An 18536-nucleotide genomic window follows, 5' to 3' on the forward strand; every position below is an offset into this window, starting at 1 on the left:
CTGCTGTCTGCTCCCCCTGGTGCTTTTGAATAGTCAGTGCATACATAAAGTATACTAGAGCATTCTGTGACTGCTGATATTTTTTCTTCTGGGCAAGAGAGATGCTGGAATGAATACAGAATGTTCATAGGAGTGGTTAAATCCTAAAATATTTCAGCATTACATGGGTATAACTCTCAGAACAGAAATAAATGTTTAAATTTTGCTAAGAAAGAAGCTGAAAAGGCATTTTAATTTTATGAAGAGCAAATACCAAATAACACATATTTTCTACATTAAAATATTAAAATTTATTGATAGTGTCATAAGAGGATTGTTGAGTTAAGATGACTAACATAAAATCTTAACATTTTAAAAGAAAGTATCTTCCATAACTATAGAAATTCAACTTTACTAATGTCTGGAGTTTGCTGTCTGCTTTTTCATCTACTTATTAAAAGTAGATGTGGCAAAGATTTAGGTAGTTTATATGCAGTGCCTTAAAGTTAATATGGAAGATTGAGAATGTTTATTTTTATGGTCACCATTAGGAAAAAAAATACTTTCTTTGTTTTTTTTTAAGTAACAATAGAAAGCAGGAAATACTTTTAACAGAAATTTTCATTTTTCATTGAATAGTAAAGCCCTTACTTAATTTTAATGTTTAACTTAATAAAACACTAAACATTAAAACAAGTCTTAATTTGTCTCTATTGTCATCAACTCCATTTTTGTGTCAGTATTTAGTGTCAGTAAGCTTCAGTATACCTAACATTTAATTATCAAAAACCTCCAATTTTTGTGATTCAGTAAATTAGTCATTACAAGAAAAATCACTTTCATTTATTACATTTTGATTTAATTATAGGATAGTGGTGACTTTGGCCTGAGAGCATAATGAACTATGTCCTTTTTTTTTTTTTTTTTTTAATTTCAAACCAAGAATAAAACACTACTTTTTCAAATGCTGTGGTCAGATGAAACAAACTCTTTTCCCAAGTAATAAGGATGATAGACAATGCTATTGTTCAATTTAAGAAGATTCCTCTGAGAGTCACACAGATTGTAGCTATTAAGATACACACATATGGCAGATGCGAAATGTTGATAATGTAATGATTTTCAGATTATCCCGAAAGTATGTAGAATCTAATTTTCTCTTTTATAGAAAGAGGCCAACCCTTTAAAACTGGAAATAGCTAGAGTTTATTTTGTGATGGCCTAGCTTTGCTGAGATAGTAGGGCCGTGCCTGGCTAATCGTGATCATTCAGTTGGCACTATTAGTCTCAGATGTTTATCAGAAATAGAGAGAATGGGCAACCCTTTATTTTAATATTCACAGTTGTTTTAGGAGACATTTTAAGAAGTTATTTTATTTACACTAACTGAGAATGGGGACGGGATTTCTTTATTAAACAACAAATACTTCTGTAATTTATTAGAAAACTAGTTACGCTGGATTACCAACTGCAGTAGTAACAGGTTTATTATTCTTTACACTTCAAGAATGCTTTATTTTTAATGAAGTATTTTTCATTGTTATCATTGGTTAGTGTTCTGGACTTTTTGTTACTGTTTTGCCGTACTTTGTATATGATGAATGTGAGTGATACTTCCTCCCTTGCTTGCCAATGTACACCAGTGATTCTTTATAGAGTGGGAAGAATATAGATTTTTTTTTCGTTAGGCAAGCTTGGTTTCACATTTCAGCTCTGCTGCTTCCGACCTAATATTTGGGGCAACAGTTGTCACTCCCTGAATTTCCACTTCCTCATTATACAGGGAGATAATAAAGGGGAAAATAAAATTGAAAGGTTGTTGACAGCATTCGATATAATGTATGCAAAGCTCACTTTGGTGCATATCACATACTGTATGCTCAACAAATTACATGTAATTTATTCTATGCCTACCATATACTAAACAAGAGAGATAAAGAAAACCTTGTGTAATATATTCTTTGCAATGTAACAACATAACATTTCTTACAAGAAAAACCTGACCTTTTTATTCTGTCGTAAGCCTAAGTTAGTGTTGCTCAAAATTTGTGGTTTCTGTGTATATCAAATACGGTATATTTTGAAAGTTTTTATTTGAAGTATTTTTAAATTGTAAATACCCATCTGAGTGCTTCATTCTTAATCAAGGATATTTATGAAACCATGGGTTTGGTGTCCCAGCTATATTTTTTCCAATATACACTTTTTAATACACATTAAAATTAATTTGTGACAAAGTGAGAAAATGTTCACCCATGTACCACTTAAAAGCATTTTGCTTACTACTCACAGATGAGTATACTTTTGGATATCCTAAGCAACAACAAGAACAATTTTAGGAGTCATCTTTAGTGAGAAAGATATGTTTTAAACAACCCATGGTTTTCCTTCTCTGCCATTAACGGGACCTCCCCACTGAAGGAGAAAATGCCAAACTTCATCAGCAGAAATCTCCCATTCATTAGACATTCATTCCTCAGGCAGAATGGTCTGTGGATTTGCAGCACCCTTCTGTAGCTAGACTACCTGAGCTGGATTCACTCTCTGCCTTTTACTAGGTGCAAATTGGACAGCTTACCTTCTGTGCTTTGGTTTCCTCATCTATTAAATAGTTGGTATGACGATTTCATGAATTAAAAGACAGTAAGTGTCTAGATGGAGTCAGAAACATTGTAGATGCCCAATAGTGTTAAGTCTTTCGTTTCCATCCAGAAATTAATAGTGTCTTTCTTTTCTTATTTTGTGAGGTGAGGGCTAGAGAAGGTGTTTATTTGCTGTCTTGATACCTATACTTGTCGTGAGCTTTTAAAAGGCAACGGTGGCCTAATGATGTTGATGTAAACCAAAGAATACTGTTGGAATGTTTCATTGGCTCTTCTCTCTCTCAGTGACTTTTCAAGTAGTTTAACTCGGTTTTCTTTGTGTAATTTTACAGTACAACTCCTCAAACTGACACGAAGTTTTATCATAATATCTAAAACTCCCTGGGTTTTAGAAATCTGAATAAAGTGTGGACTTCTGTTAATATCTCTAGGAAAAAGATAAAACAGTAGAGAATAGTCTGTATGAGTACTTCCCTGTTAATCCTGCGAATGAGACTGAAAATAACCGAGACACAGAATCTCTTATTAATATTTAATGTTAAGAAAATCCTGTTAAGGACATGGCTTCCCATTGCACCTCTCAACATCTTAACCATCTAGTATGTACACAAATACTTGCTTGCTCTGTCAGCTGAGAAGGCCTAAAGAAATGGCACCCCAGTAGCAACAAACACACCCAGCACCCTCATCTTGGTTTCCATTCTCCCAACAAGCCAGGACTCCTTGGAAAATATTTGAGTCTGGAACTGGGGCAGGAAATGAGACAGGAGCATGTTGTCATGCCAGAAAGCAAGGAGGTGCTCAAACAAAACCCCACGTTGATGGGAGCATATCAGAGGGACACAAGAGCAAACTAAAAGGGCTTCTGATTGCCAAATTCTGACACAATTTGATCAAGAAAATAAACTATTATTGGATTGTAACCCAAAATAAAAAATATCCTTGTATTAATACTGATAAATGAATAACTAACTAAATAAATAAATGAGAATAGAAAAATCTGTGCAGAAGAATTCCACATAATTTACGTAGATATTCTGCTGTTAAGGAAGGAGAGCAAAACTCTCCCCTCCTGCAGGGTGGACTGTACATATTGACTCCCTTCCAAAAAGCACAGTATGGAAAAAGAATGACTCTATAATGGAGAAACCTGACACACACACAGCTACCTCAGGTCATCAAAGTCAGTATCAACAGTGATAAGTCAGGTTGTAGTATATACCCTTGATATGCAATGATGAAAATAATTCTTTACATTTGTGGCCTTTCTACAAAAAACATATAACCCAACTCTCATCATGAGAAAAACATAAGATAATTCCTAACTGAGGGACATTCTACAAAACATCGGACTAGTTCTCCTCAAAACTGTCAAGGTTAACAAAAACAAGGAAAATCAGAGAAACCATCACAACTAAGAGCCTACGTTCTAAATATAACGTGAGATCTTGAATAGGATCCTAGCCTAGAAAGAGAACATTAGGCGAAAACTAAGGACATCTGATTAAAGTGTGGACTTCAGTTAATAATAATGTATCCGTGTTGGAGCTCCTGGGTGGCTCAGTCGGTTAAGTGTCTGACTCTTGGTTTCAGCTCAGGTCATGATCTCATGTTTCTTGAGTTCAAGCCCCATATCAGGCTCTACCACTGATAGTGTGGATCCTGCTTGGGATTCTCTCTCTCTCCCTCTCTCTGCACCTACCCCACTGGTGCTCTCTCAAAATAAATAAACTTATAATAATAATAATAATAATAATAAATATAATAGTAATAATAATATAATAATGTATCAGTGTTGATTCAGCACCTGTGACAAATATGTCATAGTAATGTAGTGTTAATAGTGGGGGGAAATTGGATGAAGGGCATATGGGAACTCTCTGTACTTCACAGTTTTTCTATAAATCTAAAACTTTGCTAAAATAAAAAATGTATTAAACAAATCTTAACTGTCTTCTAAGGCCTATTTGCAATGTTGCCTTCTCCTTGAAGTTTTTTCTGTCCTCTCTTCTCCCATATCTCCCACCCCAGCCTCCCCTGATTAGGTGGTCATGTCTTTCTTAACTCCCTTAACTCTAAATACTGCAATATTTTTCTTAGTTTTACTGACATTATGTTGTACACTAGGTTGTTAGTCTTACTCATTTTTCCAGCACCCATAGCATTAGACAGAAAGTCTTGTTAAGTAGGTGCTCAATAAATACTGGGTGAATCATATTAATGGTATTTTGGTCCTTGCGATGCAGCTTTAAGTGTTTCTCCTCTCAGTGCTATAGAATCATTACTGATCAGTCTTCAGGGACTAAAGTTAATTTCAATTTTCTAAGCCCTAAAAACCCTCAAAGTTATTCTTTTATGGGTGTTAGCTTTAATTTTACTGTTTATCAGACCCTTTGCAAGGAAGTTACTGAAATTTGGTCAAAGAACTGAAGAAAATTTTCAGCTTAATGTCATTTGAGTCCAAATGTAAATTAATAAGTGAAATTATAATCTGTTCCTGTCTACCACAGTTTTGTGGTAGTTTTGGTAGTATTTAGCATGATCAGCATTTGAAAGCATTATTGTTAACTGTTATCCATTGTCCATCTCAGACTGAAACCTTATGTTTTAGAACTAAAAAAGTTAAAAGGGATCATTTGTCTCACTCATCTAGTGTATGTTGGAAAATGAGGCCCAAAACTTACCCCGTTACACTTGGGTAGCTAGGAATCTCCTGACTTCTTTTGTAGTTCACTTTTTAGAGGGTCTCAGCCTCATTTAGGATCAGAGCCTTTATCTTAACTCATAAATAGTGGGAAGGAGATTATACTTTTTTTTTTTTAATTTGAATGTGTTAATAGAATACAAGCTGTATTTCTTTTTCTCTTTTTTTTTTTTAACTTTAATTATTTTGAGAGAAAGAGTGAGCATAGGAGGGGCAGAAAAAGAGGGAGAGAGAGTAGAGTGAATCCCAAGCAGGTTCCTCACTTACAGCATGGAACCTGATGTGGGCCTTGACCTCACAAACCGTGAGATAAGACCTGAGCTGAAATTAAGAGCCGAATGCTTAACTGATTGAGCCACCCAGGTGCCCCCAAGCTTTATTTCTGATAAGCATGTTGGTTTAATAACTGTTTAAATACACAAACAGTGAGTTTTCTACCAGCCACTACGAGTATTGATGAGACATGGCTTCAAGCCCAAAACTAGTGCATATCAATGTATTATTTTGTATTTGGTCACATAAATTGGTACCAGATGCGTGATGTTGGTTAATGTAAATGCCATTTCTCATCTTGAATTGGTAGACTCAGCATCTATTGACTATGGTTGATGCCTTGCAAGACAGGCGTTTTCCCTTCTTTGGTAAGAATCCTGATCATTTCCACTTAAGCGTCTCAGTTCTGCTAATACACTTGCGTCTCAGAAATTTTAGCATAGTTTATGTTCACATTAGTCTCCTTTCATTTAAATTAAAAGTTTACAATGCACAGACAAAACCATGCGGGCCATATTGGTGGCTGTTAAATTATTCTCTTTCCTCCATACATATTTTAGCAACAATATTCTTATATACTTTTGTTCCAACTAAAAATGACATTTCTGAGCACTTTCTCTGCTAGCCTGGGAAGAAAGGATGTGTTTGTTGGCTTTTGCCTGTTAGGGAGTGTTCTGTGCAGTTTTACCCAGGACGTGCTTGGGTTTCCGTCAGCATCTCTGGTCTGCTGTACTGTAATCGCTATAGTGGCAGCCTCTGGCTTTTATTACTGGCAAGCAGTGTGCTGTGCAGACATAGGCACCATAATAGGAAACACCTCAGCCTGTCATAAACAGGTCTAGAGAGTAGAAGGCACAGGCCTGACAGGGCGTGTCCATAGCAACTGAGCACAGATGAGCAAGGCTGCCACTGTGGAGTTAAGTACAGACTGATATCTGTCTTCTTCATTTCAGAAAAGAACTGGCTGATTTTAAGGCTTTTCCATTGTTGGCATAACATGTTATTGTTGCTTTGTTTTTGTGTTAGACCTAAATATGAATAAAGACATATTAAATGTCTTTAATAATAATTAAATAATACTCTCCAAAATGTTTTGAGAGACTATGTCCAAGTGTTTTCCTTTTGTTATTCTCCCTTAATTTCACTTGGTCATCCAATGCAAACCCATTTGGGAGAAAGAACAGACATTTCATTGCAATGGACAATTACTTAAAAAAAATAAAAAAACAAATGATCATGCATCTGTTTAAAGAATCATAAATTATACTAATTTTACAGAATTACAAAGAAAAGAGCATTTCTTAGTTGGCTTTCCATTGTTTATGCCTTTTTGCATCAAATTCAGGTTTTTGAAAAGGAGTACATTCTTTGACCAAGAGAGTTTCTATTTTATGTTTGCTTGTTGTTTTTTTTTTTCAATCTTCAGATAAATAATGAACTACAAATTTAACAATGAATGGTGATGGCCTTTGTCACAAGAACTTCGATAAATTTCAGATTTGAAGGGGCTTTAACAATTTTCATACAAGAGCTAAAATGCTGTCGTGGGTGCTTTAAATGATTTATAGGTGTCGTTTCATTATTTGTAAGGAAACCTTATTTCACAAAAGAAGTTAAAGATTGCAAAGGATGCAAAAAAAGCTATAATTCTGTTAAAAGAGTATGCAGAAATTTAGATTTAGGAGAACTGAAGTTTTGAACTTTATTTTGGGAGATTTTCTCAGAGTCTTTTATAGATTAAGTATTCAGTGGATTTTTGCTGATTTGTTCCTTCCCTTTTTTAAATAAGCACTGATCCTCTTGTTGTTGTTGTTGTTGTTGTTGTTGTTGTTTTGAGAATTTCAAGGCTATTTCAACAATATGCTCTGATAAGAATGAAACTAATTAACATTATCTTGGGCATAAACTTTGGTTTTGTTCTTTGTTACATAAGTCATATATTCTCAGCATGGTCTCTTAGATCTCTAAAAGGGTAAGTGATAATTAGGTTACAAGAAATCCTAGGAATGTTTTACTAAAAATATTCCTTTTTTTAAGTTTATTTATTTTGAAAGAGCGAGAGAACATGCTTGTGTGTGCTAGCGGGGCAGGAGAGAGAGAGAGAGAGGGAGAGGGAGAGAGAGAGGAAGAGAGAGGGAGGGGGGGAGAGAGAGAGAAAGAAAGAAAGAATCCCAAACAGGCTCCTAGCTATCAGCATGCTGAACCCGATGTGAGGCTCATTCCCACAAACTGTTGGGATCATGACCTGAGCTGAAATTGAAAGTCAAACATTTAACCGACTGAGCCACCAAGTGCCCTTTATTAGAAGTATTTTATTTTTTTTATCATATATTGGGGGAAAGTTTAGATTAATTTCTCCTGGAAGGTACTGTTTGGGCCTAAATCTTAATTTTTCTCTGTAGTGTTCTCAAGCAGTAAAATGATGAAAGAGTACATATTAGAAGAGATAAAACCAAGAGCTTGCATCATTATAGATTGGAAGCAATCTGTTGCTTCAAAAGTATAACTCAGTGGAAAGATTAATCACTTTTTATCCCTTAGCTATATTTTCAAACATTTTAATATTATCACTTTGCTATGTATGAGCAGTCTTTGACTACAAGTGGTCAGGAAACACTGGTATGTAACTTACTTTCTGATATAAGGCATGATCCTGATATACTCTCGTACTTCAAGCCTTAAATTTCTAACTTAGTCCCAGAAACAGTACACTACATGTCAAAAAAAATATGTCTCATTTTTAAAGATGTGAAACTGAGGCTCAATTAGACTGGTATAAGATCCACGTGCTTGTTAATAGATATAAATACACTTATTTTTCTGAATGTAGCATCTGGGGAAAGATGGGGAGATAGAAGAACAGGTGTTTGTTCTCAGGCTGCATTTTTAAAATATATCCAAATATAATTTTAAATAAGTACTAGATTTCAAATAACAAGGATAGTTTCAACAAAATATAATTCCTAGAGGGGAATCCTATTCTGTTTCCCTTGTTCTTTGTATCATGAGAGGTTGGGTAGACAGGACCTAGTTTCTCACTCCTAGGAAGAGTATGATAGTGAGACAGCATGTTAGGTTGGGAGTCAACCTCGCAAGCAGGTAGTTAACAGGGCACAGGTATAAACTGGAGGGTAATGGGGTCAGAGGGTTGAAAAGACAAACTGGCAAAAGCAGACCTGAGATCCTTGAGATCCCTGAGAAGGGATTTGGAGAGGGTACGGGTATAATTGGATGGAATGAAGCTTGGCTGATACTGGTGAGCGTGGCAGAAGAAGATATAGGATGAACTCAGGGAAGGCGTAAGCAGGGGTCAGGATTTTTAAAATGGTCTATTACCATGGTAATGTGGAGGTCTGTTTTCTTGGTGGGGGCAAAGTGGCGAGGGAAGAAATACTTGGGGGTAGAATGAGGAATGAAGACTGCAGGAAAGAAAGATAGAAAGAGGACTTTTTCGGACAGATGAGGAAGGGGAGGTGTGGTCTAAGAAGGAGAAATCTCTCTGATTGGGCTCACCTAGGATGGGACTTTCCTTGGCTAGAGGCAGACTGATGAGTTCATCATGTTCCTGCCCCCTTTCTACTGCAGGGTTCCTGTGGTGAAATCTGATTGGAATTAATTTTTGGGACAGCCTTGAAGAAAAAAAGAAATCCAAATGGATCATGGCGAGGGTGTGAATGGTTAAGAGGAGGACAGTCAGCTGTGGGGATAGTGACTAGGGCAACTGACTGGAGAGGGAAGATTTACAGACGAAGGGTAGCACATGAGGCTAGAGTCTTTTTTAGTGTTGGTAGCTGGCATCCTCTACTTCACCTGTTGCCTCCTTGAGTCACAGCCCAGTAGCAGCATGGGTGGATTGTCACATCCAACTGCTGGGCCATCCCCTAAGGAACAGGGTGCCTGGGTGTGAGGACACGGGGCAACAAGGTACAAGCTGGAACAAGGTGAAGAGAGTATAAGTTATTAGATGCAAGAAGAGTAAAGTGGAACAGAATAGCAGGTGATAGATTTGAACTTTTATCTTCATTCTCCTGTAAATCTTCTAAATTCCAATGAGCTTAGCAATCAATTCCTCTTCTGTATCACCCCACACTAGAGTTGTGACCTTGAGTAATTAAATCGCTTCATCTTCTCTGAACCTTTTTTCTCTGCAAATCGGGACTAACAAAATGTATCTCAGGGGCTTGTTGTACAAATTAGATGAAAACCTGCCTAAAGTGCATTGAGTGGTACACACACATAATAGGCATATAAAGTGGCCTATCTTTAGTAGGGATGGGGATTGGGACTATTTTTAAACTTAAAAGGTGAACTTTATATGCTGCCATATAGGTGACCCAATGCAACTAGAGCTTGAATCAACAGGCCTGGGCAAAAGAGCTCACAGAGTGTGCCTTTGAAATCCTGATACCCAGTCATGGTGATTTATGGGCCCTCACTAGCTTGCATATGTGATGGCCCACTGAGTTTGTTTACTTTAGTTTTAGCTTGGTTACCTAGCACTCTATGATAGCATATTTTTATTTACACTCTTACTTGACTACTTAATTATGATTACCTTGAAAGAATATGTGTGAAGGCAGCCATGAAAGAAACATTTATTAGTGTTGTGAGGGTCTCAGGTAGTTCTCCATTCCACTCTGTCTAAATATTGGTACATTGCTTATGCTTCACTTCTCCCTCACCTTGGATGTCCTTCAAGACACCTCCAAATGATTTTTTGATTCTGTGAAATATTGAGAGTATGATTATTTACAAGAGTGTCAAGTATCAATAATATCAGGTAACTAGGTAACTCTTCTTGGGGAAGGTAGAAACAGGAGCCAAAATAAAGTCTTTAATCATTGCACAGATTTAAAATGACAATCTCACTGAGAAACAGAGGAGTGGATGAAATCACCTTGAACCTAATTTCAGCCCATGATAAAGTCTTAGTCATAAGTCTGATACTAGCCATAGCAGAGGGAGAGCAAATTCCCCAGTAGTGTAGTTGTTCTAAGAATTAAAAATGAGTCAGTGAATAGGTGATTGATCCCTTTCCTTTTTCTACTTACTGTCAGCCATTTTGCAGACAAATCAAACTTTGGTATGCTTAATAAAAGTTGTGGGTTTTTTTTTTTCTTTTTTAATTCCATACATCCTTAGAGGTAAAAAATTTGTGAGATCTCCATGATTTTACAGATGAGGTATCAAGGCACAGGAATGTTGAAGTGACTCAGAACAAAATAGTACTGTGTTATTTTGGTCAAGGTTTTATCTTGTGGCAAATAAAAATTTTTGTTGCTAGACATAAGACCCTGCTTTTGCTCTTTATTGACATAATCACTTTTAAATGAAATTTTTAGTTTATTATTTATGTTTTATCCTTGACCAGTTTCTAGAACAGATACCATTTTCATGTGAGAAATCATTAGGAAGTTTTTCTGTTGTTTTTTGTTTTGGCTTCAGATAATCACAATCTGCTATTTAGGCTTTCACTAAGAGATTTTTGTTTTTGGCTAGTTGCTATAGAATGTATATGTGCTCTAGAGGTTTTTAGAGACAAACTAGATTTTTGCATGTATGTTTGTATTCAAATAGGTAGATAAAATAGATATATGAAAAGATAGATGATAGATAAAAAGATAGGTAATAGATTGATAGGCGTATGGATATACAAACTAAAAATATAACTAGTCATGTAAGTAAACGTGTTGTGTGTTAATGAATAATAGCATAGTTCATGGTGTTCTGGTCCTGTAGGGAAGTTTATAGTGTGTTAAACACTGAGGACCAAATTAATTGGGAAACATCCCAGAAAAAAAGAGTTATGTAGGCTAGATCTTTAACGTGGAAGATTCATATAGATTGCTAACAAAGGAAGAGATGGCATTCCAGAGGCTAGATGAGGCTGGGTAGGATGGGGCACTACTGTGGATTTCGCTCTACTGTGTTTGTGGGAGTGGGAAAGTAGTGGGTGTTTTGGAAGAGTGAGCCTGCCTGAAACAGAAAGTCTGGTGCTGGAAACAGAGGCAGGTATGAGAAATGTAGACTTGGGACGACAGTGAAGAGTGCCTTCAGTGCCAGACTAAGCCATTTGCACATTATCCTCTAAGTCCTGAAGAACCCTCATATTTTAAGGAAAATATTAGAAGGAAAATAACAAAATGATTTTATAAAGATAAGTCTGGTGGGGGCATAGATCATACTGAGGGGCCATAGTGAAAGCAAGAAGGGTCTGTTAGAGAATTAGGCAAGTAAGTGATGATAGACCAAAACAGGAAGGCATAAAAGGCAGGAGAAGGATTGTGTGGGAAGGAAGACAAGTTATCTCAGATTTGGGGTAGCAGAACTGCAGTGAATAAGAAGAAAGTATAAAATTCTACACATAAACATAGAAAGGATGATACCTAGAAAATTAGAAGCCAGTTTGAGGGTGGGGTGAAAGATAGCAGTTAAGTTTTTTGACATGAAGTTGAGGTGAGACCATGTATCAAAAGAAAAACCTTCAGTTGTCAGGACTAGATTGCCAGTAGTGGGACAGGACATTACTTGGCAGTTGCCTGTGCAGAGTTGGTGGTTAAGACCTTAAGGGTCTTCTTTAAAATGGGAATAATACTAGTCATCATAGAGTTGTTACTAGAAATAAATGAAATAATTCCAGGAAAGTCTTCAGCACTTCCACAACTGGCATTGTGGAAGCTATATAAAAGCCATTTTCTTGTCATGTTTTCTCATTATGCCATGTGGAAGTTCATACATCCTAATTAATTCATATCCTTGATTTTCTGCCTATTAGGACAGAGTAAGAGCCCAAGCTATAATTGCTCATGTTAAGCTGTTTATCACTGTTTAGAAGACCTAGGTTTTTTTATATGAAAGGTTAAGGATATTTACTACTCTTCTGCTTATTGCAATTTCTGTAATAAAATCCCTGAACCATATTTTGTTTTCTCTTGCTGTGTCCATAGTCAAATCAATTTTAGGGTTGTCTTTTTTTTTTTATAAGGTCTTTAGACCTTTTGAAAAATGGTATTAGCTTAATGCAAGCTAATGATCATTACCTCAGTATTAGGTCGGTGGTTTAAAACTAGTTTCACTCAAAGTGAAAAACTTACACCACAGTGGAGGAAATCCAGGAGAAGTGGATTATTATATATGAAGACTTGCAGGACTCCTGTCTGTGTAGATTGGACTAAATGTCTTCAGTGGAGCTTTCCAGCTTGGATCTATTTCACAGAATCAGAGTTATGGTATGTTTGATGATCCCATTCCATCTAACATAATGCAATTGACTCATCTCATAGGGCATTAGATTTCACATATAGGTCAAGTACAGCAGAGTTTTTTTGTTTGAGGGGGTTCCTCAACAGTAAAATAAACTTCATGTGTTTAAACTTTCTTGCACTTGATTCATACAACTCTTCTTTTGCCTCTTTGTCATCCTCCAAATCTTTACCTCCCCCAGTCTCCTCCATGTTAGCAAATGGCACAAACATCCATCCAAGTCATATACTGATCAAACCAGAAGTCTAGGTGTTGATTCTTCTCTTCTCTTCACTTGTAGCACTCCATTCAAGTCTGGACAACTCTTCCTCACTGCTTCCACTCTCCATCTGTCTGCTCTGTCCTTCCATAAACCATTCTCCACAGAGACAGCTTTGTAAAATGTAAATCACATCATGTAACTCAGCACCTTTCAGTGGTGTCCTGTATTCTCTGCAAGACTTACAAGGACCCACATGATCTTGCCTTGATATACTTGTAATCTCGTTCTTTATACCTGTCTTCCCTCATTCTGACTTTCCTTGCTGAGAATACTCTGCCCTAGATCTTTTGGTTAGTTCTTTTTAATCCTTTGGATCTCGTGTCAGATACCACCTTCTCAGTGCAGCTTTTCCTGACTATTTAATTTACTAGTCCACTATCATGGTATCACATTACCCCCTTGTCCTCCATTCAGTATGTTTCTCATTCATTTCATGTCTCTTTGCCCCAACAGTTCAAGATTTACATGCTTAGGAAATTCTTCTGTGTTTATTACTGTATCCCCCATTCTGGCACATAGTAGCTGTTTAATAAATACTTGTTGAGTAAATAAGTGAATGACCATTCTAAAGCAGTTTGTTTTCTGATATTTAAAGCCTGTTGCTTTCCACCAGAATTACCTATTTTCTTTTCTCTTTTCTGTTTTTATTTTCCCGAAACCCTGGTATTTTTGTTTGTTTGATTTTACTTGTTAGTAAGTGTGAAGAGAACCAAGAGTTAGGTAGTAGAATAAGTTTGAGAAATACTAGGTTAAACAAAGTAAAACAGGGTTATATATTATGGTTCTTGGCAAAGCCTTTAATATGCTAATGTACACCATCTCCAAGAAGGTTAGCACTATGTCAAAAGTTTAACTCTCAATGTCTTCTTTGAGAATTATCACATCGGACTGCTGTTCTTTGTAACACATTCTAAAAATTGCTGCCTTAGACAAAAACCTATCATAAAAGATAGGGAAAGAGATGCTATATTGACTACAAGGAGGCAGATTTACACTAACTATAAGGTGAACAGGCTATCAAACAAGGACTCAGAAAAAAAAAAAAAAAAAAACTATGAAAAAATAATGGAAGGATTCAAAAAGAACCCACAGCAGTTGGGACTGTTGGGTTTTCTACAAACAGCTCTTCCTGCTTTACTGGATTTTTCTGTCTCCAGCAGCTCACACAGTGCTTAGCCTAGAGTGAACATACAGTAAATAATCTGTATTTGACTATTGACTATTGAAAATTGACTATTTATTGATGAGTGAATAAAGGTGGCCCAGGATCACCATTAAATCATTAAATTAAAATCAGTTTGGTTTGCTTAAGAAAGCATGAAAATATCTAATGTATTTAGGAAATGTTTTGTTTCAAAGAATTAAAATCTCAAATACTAGTATTTATGAGGATATTTCAATAGTTATTATATTGCCTGAATAGTGTGTATAACTAGGAATTTACCATATTTTGCATTATTCAAAGTTAAAATAGACTGTAGACAAATATATGCCTTTTTTTTTCTGGGATATACTGGTGGAGCTCTTAAAGTAAAAATGTTATTTTATCATATGTAACTATGCTTGAGATTTTGGTTTTTCATTTTCTTTAGGCAAAGTTAAGCAAATTTGGGATTGAAATAATTGAGTAACATTACCTAACATTTTTAGAGTCAGATTTTGAGGTATAATTTACATAAGGTAAGATGTCTACTTTTTAGATTTAGTTGAGAACATTTTGACAAATGTATGCAATTGGATAACTACCACCTTAATGTATATGTAGAATATTTCATCACCCAAAAAGAGTTCTCATGCTCCTTTTGTACTCATTCCCTTCCGTCTACTACTGTCCCTGGCAAGCAGTGAATGTCGTATGAATAAAAGCAGATAGTTACAAAGAGCCTTTTGTTAATGGCTTCCTTCACTTTGCATAACGCTTCTGAGATTCATCCAATAATAACACTATGCATGTATTAGTAATTTATTTCTTTTTATTGCTTTCTAGTTTTTTATTTTATGGATATATCACAATTTGTGTAGTCATTCACCAGTTGATTGACAACTGGGCTATTTGCAGGTTTCAGCTGTTATTAATAGAATTGCTATAAACATTTACATCCAGGCTTTTGTATGGACATATGTTTTCATTTCTCTTGGGTAAATAATTAGGAGTGGGACTGCTGGAACATGTAATGAATATAATTGTTAACTTTATAAGAAAGTGCCAAACTATTTCCAAAGTCTCTGTCCCATTTTGCAATCCTACCAGTGTTGTATGAGGGTTCCATTTGGTCTTCATCCAAGCCAGCATTTTGTATTGCTCGTCTTTTTCATTTTAGCTATTCTAGTAAGTTTGTAGTAGCATTAGATTTTGATTTTAATTTTTGTTTCCTTAATGACTAGTGATGTTGCACATCTTTCTATGTGCTTACTGATCTTTTTAAATTGTAAGGATTTTTATAAATTCAGGATATAAATCTCTATCAGATACATATTTTATACATACATTCTTCTCAGTCTGTGGCTTGTTCTGTTTTCTTATCACTGTCTTTCAAAGAGAAGTTTTGATAAAGTCTTGTTTATCATTTTTGTCTTTTATATGTTCTTTTGTGTTCCAAGAAATCTTTGCCTAATCTTTGCCTAATCACACATATTTTCTGCTGTTTTTACTTCTAGCAGTTTTACGGTTTCAGGTTTTACATTTATTTCTAGGATCCATTTTGAGTAGCTATATACTAGTATGGTGCAAAATAAAGGTGGAAGTTCACTTTTTTGTGAATGGATGTCCATTTGTTTAAATTCTCTTTGTTGAAAGGAATATGGAGCCTAAGTTTTATGACTTATAATTACTTTAAAATCCACAATACATGTGGATAAAATAAAAGATTAAATATGTATTTCTAGAAATCTGCCTATTTGCTTTTTTTATTATTGCCTTAGGAGACAAGTATTCTCTGTTTAAATTATTTTTCCAAAGCATACCACGAAGTACAGAGGGAATATTAGTAAGTATTTTATGGTGATTATGATGGCCATCATAAGCATGGAAAATTGGTGTTGACTTAGGAGAGTTTAAGTAAATTGAGGGTCCTAATTTTCCCTTTAAGTAGAAACTCTATTTCATACAAGATTATTTTTGTGGAGGTTTCATTTACGTGAGGTCTCTGCACCCATTCATTGCCTTAATTATTCTTCATTGAAACAAAAGTCCTTTGTAGATGTGATAATGATGGTGGTAGTGGTAGTGGTTTCCGCTAGATTTACTCAGTAGTTGTGAACATAGAACAATTTGTATCTGGCATATATGATTCACGTTGAATCAAGAATTATAGAATACTATGCCAGGGAGACCACGTAGAAGCAGAATTCAAATACAGCTATCATCAGATCAGTTTGATGTTATTTCAGCCTCAGAGTACCTCTCAACAAAACTAGAGTTTCTCTTTTATTTTTTAAATTATTATTATTATTTTTTTTTTTTTTTTTACTTTAGAGAGAGTGGGAATGGGTGCGAGGGGCAGAGGGAGAGAGAGAAAGAATCTTAATAAGGCTCTACATTCAGAATGGAGCCCAACTCAGGGCTTGATCCCAAAACCCTGGGATTATGACCTGAGCCGAAATCAAGAGTCAGATGCTCAACCAACTGAGTCATACAGGCACCCCTACAAAAATACAGTTTCTTATATTGGAATTCCCTTTTTCAGTAAATGTTAGAGGTTTTTCTTATTTTAAATAAAACTTTGGTGAAAATTCTCAAATTAGGTTAATTGGAAAATGATCCTTAGCCTTTTCAGGTAATGATTCCATTTTTAAAATCAACCTGTAGTTCCTCTTAGTCTCAAGCTTCTATAATATATGTAAGATATGTTTTTGTTTTCTGAAATGTGATGACTGTTAGGAACAGAGCTGTTCCTTAAATCGTGTTTGTATCCATTATCACTAGAGGGCAGTAAACACAAACCGATTTTCTGGATTTACTCGAGTTAAGGTGGTTTTTGTAATTAGCATTCATCAGAGAAAGTGTAGTTTTTATAATGTTAGAATAGATTTAAAATTCTGTTATTTAAAATATAGGTTATAGATGAGTTCTAGATTATTGCCTGCCCCTTAAACTTTTTATAGTGAAAGCAAAGGAACGCTGAGTGATTTTAGAGACACTGGTGTGCAGTAGTTATTGTATTTAATATTTGAAGTTTCCTCTTGCCTCAGAATTCTTCAGGGGCCATTTAACAACAGGATTTGCATGTGTTAAGCTGAACAGTATTGGATATGTGGCAGCCCACTTCACACAGATTTGCTTTTTGATTAATAACAATTCCCAGAACTTTGATCCTAAGTAGAAATATGTAAAATCAATATAGATTGATCATAGAATAAAATATTTTCCGAAGGTGTTAGTCCTCTTAAAAACAATGCTATTTCCAGGAAAATCCCTTAGGTTGTAGAAATGTAAAAGTCACCGGTACACTTATTTTAAATAATATTTCTTGAATATTTCAAGCAAAATAATATAGTGTACAGCTTAGAATCTATTATGTTAGTAAACATATTGTTTATAGACTCTAGGCTAGCTACAGATTAATCCCTAAATTGTTTTTGGCAATTTAGGATGTTCTGCAGCCAGGAAGCCTGGGTTTAAATCCCGGCTCTGCTACTTGGCTTTGCGACCTGGGATAAGACACTTGACTACTGAGCCTCAGTTCCTTCATAGTTTGGTTTGTTTTTCTTTTCCCCTAGTCAAAAATGTATCTTACCCTCTTAACATCTGTTGTAAAGTTGTAATTCCAGCAATTGTTAGTGTATCAAAGACTTGATTCCATCAGCAGAAACTTAAGTAAATAATCCGGAAAGGTTGATTGCTTGAGGTATCATTTGAGGACTGAGAAAATGAAGAATAAAAGAGGAATGGTATCCAGAGATTTTGAGGAATATTATTAGGAAAAGACAGAAAAAGAATTAAATATATTTTTAATTTCAGTACAGGCACACACACATTTGTATATACAGTCATTTTGGTGTTTGAGCATAGCAGACAACCAGTGAAGAAATATGGATTCTAGCTGTGTGCATCGACATCTGTGTTTCGTTCATGGAGCACTCCCACATGTAAGTGTTCACTGTCGCACTGTCCCTTACATGTGACACATGTAAGCCACTTTCTCACTGCCAGGTGAGGCTGCCTGTCTCTGGTCACAAGCTTCCTGACTTCGCTGCTTAGTATGATCCACCCTGTCTGGAGATCCGACCACAGTGATAGTAACAATGGTTCTTTAATTCAGGATATTGCAAAATGAGTGCAAAAAATAAGGATAAGCTGGGATGCCTGACTAGCTCAATCACAAGAGCATGCATCTGTTGATCTCAGGGTCATGAATTTGAGCCCCATGTTGGGTGTAGATAATACTAAAACTATGTAAATAAATAAACTTTTAAGGATAAGTGATTCCACCGCTAAATTCATACCATTTAT

General features: G+C 35.6%; 1 protein-coding gene across 4 annotated transcripts in view; it reads left to right on the forward strand.

Moving 5' to 3' along the window:
- The window catches only part of PDE4D (phosphodiesterase 4D), a 720383-nt gene that overhangs the window by 671621 nt on the left and 30226 nt on the right, over positions 1-18536 (forward strand). The gene's annotated exons all lie outside the window — the stretch shown is intronic.

Source organism: Panthera onca, chromosome A1 (genome assembly GCF_046562875.1).
Source record: "Panthera onca isolate mPanOnc1 chromosome A1, mPanOnc1 haplotype 2, whole genome shotgun sequence".
NCBI classification, from domain to species: Eukaryota; Metazoa; Chordata; class Mammalia; order Carnivora; family Felidae; genus Panthera; species Panthera onca.